At 38.0% G+C, this 6,000-nt stretch overlaps 1 protein-coding gene across 2 annotated transcripts in view; it reads left to right on the forward strand.

The window, feature by feature from the left end:
• The window catches only part of nek7 (NIMA-related kinase 7), a 141,896-nt gene that overhangs the window by 125,101 nt on the left and 10,795 nt on the right, over window positions 1-6,000 (forward strand). The gene's annotated exons all lie outside the window — the stretch shown is intronic.

Consider the following 6,000-nt stretch of genomic DNA (forward strand, 5'->3'; position numbering starts at 1 on the left):
CTTTTGTGCGTAAGGTCCTTAAAAACAGAAGAGTGCTCCTGTAACTCTGACAAAATAAATAGACGAAAGTCAAAAGTCCACTGTAGAGGACGCTAGTTCTCCGGAATATACAAAATAAGACTAATAGTGAAGGGAGAAGTCTGGCACTCCCGGTACTTAGATTTCTGGAAATGTGGCCCCCAAAACAATTCAATTGAATATCCCTGGTGTACGGCCTGTTCTCTCCAAAAGTTTAGTAGCATGCTGTAACAACAAAGTAGTTTGGTGCAATTAGTAGAAATTAAAACTATAAATATTTCTCAGCAGTATTTTATGTTAAATTTATGATTATCAGAATTACAGAGGACAGAAATGGTCAGGACAAATGTAATTACTCAGAGGAAGTGACTCTGTGTAGCATCCTGTCCTCTGACCAAAGTTGGCCTGTAGCCTACTAGCTGCTTCAATGAAGCTGTACATATCTCTCTTCTTCATCTCTGCTCCCATTCACTGTCAGCTGACACGATTAAGTGCCAATGTATTGAAATACGTTATTCACACAGATATGAAGGAGATGCCTAAAATCACATTTGGTAGCTTCGGACGTGCAGCTGTTGTCCTCACCATTACATGTATCTTGAGTTTACCAGACTTACAGAACTGCTGCAGCAACATTTTGCATTGTGAAAAACTAATATACGGTAGTAGTAAAAGTTGATATCATAATTTCAGTGTTGAAACCTGAGCCTGAGTAGTTTCAGATATGTCACTCACCATTCCTTTACTGCTTTTGCTCTCTTCTGTTTACTTCACAGGTCCTTCCTCTACTGTTGAACCTATCTGTTCTTACAAAATGAAAAAGTTAGAGGCGGTTTGAATGGGGTAGACCTGTAGATACTTTAGCAGAGACAATTCCATACACCATGTCAAGGTAGGCCATGCAAGCCTGTGGAGATACAGATTTGAGCACTTATTGTTCTCCAAGCTGTGCACAACCATGCATATTATGCTATTTGAAGACCAGACCCCTGCTGTCCACACTGCTTGGGCCCATCGTGCATCCACATTACAGAATGTGGAAACTTTCTCTCCTCCTTTCCTCTCTGCTCTATTCTTCTCCCTCCTGCTGTATTCCCTCTGTGTGCCTCCCTTTTCCTCACTTAACCTTCAGGCATAAGGAATTCACAGAGACATCCAAACTTGATCCCTTTGGTACTCATTGATTTCACTCTGAACATGGTACAGGCTGAGGATGGTGTTGGTTTGTGTGTACACTTATGTGAAACGACTCCATTTGAAAGAGCCTGTATTTTTTCTTATTCACATTCTTGTGCCTGTAGGTTAGGTTGCGTCCGAAGAATCGGTCCATACCTGGTCATTGTATCTGTGTCCATCTTCATCTTCCATTCTGTTTGATCCCTTTCTCCTTGTGTCCAACCTCATTACATCCTTTGACCCTGCCATGTGCCCCTCGGCCAAACCCCCTCCTCTGTTGTAACGGCAGTCGTCAAGGTTGTCTCCCAGGGCGACTGGGTAGGTACGGAGGTTGAGTTTGGTCAACACCAGTTGATAAATCTCCCATCTCACAATATTTTATTTTTTCCAGCAAATATTCCCCCATAAGCAACTCACTCATATGCTTGAGAAATTCATTTTAGACATACACATGCATGATTTCTACTCTCATTACATCTCCTTTTTTGCATTGATGCTGGTTCTTTCAAAGCTGGCAGAACAGTCTGTTGATTTTTGTGGACTTCATGTATTTGATACATGGGTCTAATTTACCCTTGTACACAGCATGTATGGGATTTTGATATAGAGTGGTGCCTCCAGTTTTTTTTTTAATCTGTTCCAAAAGGTTAGACGTAGACTGAATTGTAAGAAAACTGAATACATTTTTCCCATGAGCAATAATGCAAATCCAATCAATCCGTTCCAGACACCCAAATAGATTACCACAAAACACATTGTATAGAGAACAATTATAGTTTTCAATGCAACATATACACAAATAACCAATGAAATGGATAAATGATAAACATTTAACAACACTTTTACTTTTAGTATAACTCTTGCTTGGCGAAGACGGGAAATGTGTAGAGTGGGAGGAGAGAGCCACACGGATTCAAATTATTTTCTCAAATTCAATAGTGTTTCTTGCCTTCTTTATCAAAAGTGCTTTCGCTTGCAACCGTGTTTGACTCCATGGCGGCTTATGGCGCGTTCCATTTACCTCAGAAGTTGGAAGTCGGAGCTGGGAATGACATCACAGCCGAGCTATGAGCGTTCCAGTTACCAAGTTGTAAATCAAGATGGCTACATCTACGAAAGCTATTCTTGCGATTGCCTCTTCTGAATATAAACAACTTATGGACAATATTTGCTCCTTCTGCAACTTTCAAACAAGAGGAAACACAAAGATTCCATTGTTAGCGATGTATATGAAAAAAGGTAAATCACACTAGAGTAACATCACAATATAGATATATACTTTCGACAATAAATTGTATATGGCTGATTTAGTGTGACAAAAACTAGCCAGAATTGCTCATTGTGTCCGATATTACAGAAGCTTCTATTGTTTATAGTCAGAGCAGCCATTTTTTCAAGTAAACTCAGGGGGTGGTGATGACTCTACAATTTTCCAAATAGGAAATATGATCTCTGGGGCGTTCCAGTTGAAACGTTTGACTAGGAACTCATAAATTCCGACCTCTGTACAATTGAAACACACCATTATTTTGCCAACACAGACTGTTTAGAAGCTCATTTGCTCAACATTCAAAAGTTAGGATAGGATATGATAGACTTTATTCATCTCACAATTGGGAAATAATGTGGTTGCAGTGCAGGTACAAAATTCCACAAAAAATAAGGTAAAAATCTGAACACAGTGAGTTTGAACCCCTTAACATGACAAAACCAAGCATATGAAAACCAAGGTACCACTGTACTGTTTTCAATGTAACCTACCCTTTTGTGAATGGCATTGTATCTATTTTTTTACAGTTAAACACATTTGTTTTAATTACAGTACACACTACAAACTCTCCCAAAACATCTTTAACACATAATAATACAACAATATTTCAATACATTTTGTGAAAATGAAATATGCTACCTCGAATTAATCAGTCAGATCCTCGGGTAACCCCTTACTTAAGCCTTTGTTATGAATGTGTCAAAGTTGGGAAGTTATGGCTCCACTGGGATTAGGTGTATTTTTAATGATTGTCCTTAGAAACTCTGACTTCTTGCCTTGATGAATATGTCATCATAAACCAACATGAAGGACCAATGTGGTCATAAAAAACTCATGCTTTCTTCAATTGGACTTTGTGTATGTGTGTGTATGTGTGCATGTGTGTGAGAAAGAGAGGAATGGATGTAGTATATTCAAATACATAGATGTGCAATGTACATTTTGCTTACATACATTTATAAGGTTCTAGGTTTGTGTCTTGGTAATGGAGTAAATTATTTCTAGATTTTACTGGGCTGCAAAGATAAATTAGTTAAATATGGGGAGGATTGATGGTAAAGCTTAAGAGCACAGCTTTTGGAAGATGCAGGAAAGACCAAACAACATAATCAGCGTGTTTATTAAACTCAAAAGTAATTTGGGGACCTTTTTGTAGGGGCCGGGAAAACTGTCTTTACTTTCTTTGACAATGGAGAGCAAAACATGGGCTCCTGAGAAAGAGCAGATAATATTTATTTGTGCGTGTGTGCATGTGCTACGATGTGTGTGTTCTACCACCACCAACTCGCATCCCTTAGACAGCAGGCATGCGTATGCATTGACTCTCTCGAATATCAATGAACCACGCAGTCTCTTCCTCTCCCTCCAACACACACACACACACACACACACGCACACCAGGGCCTCAGAGGTCAGACAGTGAGTCAATCATCTAACTCGTTGCAATGACACAGAAAAAAATGAGTATGTTTATGTGTTTGTGTGGCATGCATCTTTGTGCATGTGTGCACGCGCGCTGAGCGCAGGGGGCCGGCAGCTGTCAGAGGCTAGGAGCAGCAGACACTAATGAAGCAGATGAATAGTGCAAAAACTCCCAAATAAAAACAGGACAGTTGACATTTTTCATCTGTCAAAAGCAGAAGATGCATGAAAATACGTTGGGGTCTTGTTTAACCCTTTGCCTCCTGGTGTCTATCGCTGGCTGTTTTTTTTCTTTTCTTCCATCCTCCACCCATGCTTCGGGTTCCATCTGCCTCTATTTTTGTCTTACTTACTTTGAAGTGTATATTTTTGGTAAACATTCGCCAGCCCTCACAGACAAACATGCACTGAATCAAAAGGCAGACACAGTTCGCATTGAGAGAGTGAAAAATGGCCTTTTCTAAGTCATTGATTTGAACTTTTACAGCAAGTAGTCAGCACGTTCATTCCTCAGAAAAAAGTGATTAGTTAAAATGAAAATGGAAGCCATCTTTTGACATTTGCATTAAATGTCTCGCACTTTACCACAATAATTTTCATGTATATCTAATCCCGAGAGATTAGTTTAAATTTTAATTTGTAGGTTAATAAAGGTCAGTCATTAAGTGTTCATGCTTATTCAATAAAGTATGTAAGTATTGTGTAAATGAGATGAAAATAATAGGCAAGTTCAAGAAGGGACGCACAAAATGTTACGGGCGATATTATTTAGAAATTACGCTGTTTTGCAAGCTGCTGAATTTTCATGGCTAGCTGTCGTTGATGTTTGTCCAGTTTCAATTTAAAATTTTAAAAAACTCTTATTTGTTTTAAGATGGTCAATTGAAGTAACGTAGCAAAGAGCAAACAGACATTTTAAACTTGTTGCAACGGTAAACACGGACTATAAAAACAGAAACAACACAAACAGTGAATAATTGCAAAAAAGTAAGGCTAATGTTAACAATACCTAAATACTCAATCAAATAAAACAGTACTACCACAAGAAAATAGGATAAAATAAAATAAATTAACAACACTAATTGTTGAAGTAATACAAAATTATAGTACTAGATAAATGTGCAAAAACAAATTCAAGAGCAAATGCCGCATTGACATATTCCAAACTGCTTGTCTGTTGTAATTCCAGTAATGATATACTGTGTATCTTAACTTGTGTTCACATCGTTGCATGTTTTTTTTAGGAAATAGTGACTGTACAATACAGTTGTCATGGTAACACTCACTACACCACCCTTCCGCCATCTTGCATTGATGTATAATAATTACACTGTAGTGTATACTTAAAAAAATATATTTGAAGATTTGTAATCACATCTTTTTAAATTATTGCCAACTTGAGATGTGTTTTCTAGGGCAAAAAACCCAATGTTTTTTGGAGAAAGACAACATTTACAAAATTAATTGAGACTTTGTGGGGTTCCTAATGTGTATAGTTCTACTATAATTAATAATAAAAAAAATGTCTGTGTCATACCATTTATCCAAGCAGTGTCAACATTAAGGGCTTGGAAGTCTGTGTTTATTTACCACTGCTTAACCCTTACTTAGTCAAAAACCACACTTTCCTCCCTGTGATCATGCATATATGAACAAAAGTGAAAAAGTCAGTAATCACATAGTTTTATATTATTAGGAAACACATCTACACAGCAGTAAATGTCTCCTTCTCCTTCCCATGCTATTACCATCCACATCTGCTTTTCCCCCCTTTGTGCTTGAGCACCTGGGCTCCAGGGGATGCAGTTTTCTCATTGCTCCAAGTGAAAACGTCTTGCATTCCCGCAGCTCACCTTTGCTGCCTTTTTCTTTGCTGCTCTCTCTTTCAACTCAAACTTATCCATGGCTCACAGTGCCATAGAATGGGCAGGCAACTCCTTTAATTGATTATTATTTATTATTTTGTTTTTTTATGGATGTCCACCCATGATTTTCTCATGTTTTCCTTGCAGTGACATTACCAAAAACTTTAAATGACATACATTTTATTGTAAATAAATGCGTAACCAACTGTCTGCAACGATATAACCTTGCTCATAATCCCAGAAGTCTAG

The sequence above is a fragment of the Nerophis lumbriciformis genome, linkage group LG14 (genome assembly GCF_033978685.3).
Source record: "Nerophis lumbriciformis linkage group LG14, RoL_Nlum_v2.1, whole genome shotgun sequence".
In the NCBI taxonomy this organism is placed as follows: domain Eukaryota; kingdom Metazoa; phylum Chordata; class Actinopteri; order Syngnathiformes; family Syngnathidae; genus Nerophis; species Nerophis lumbriciformis.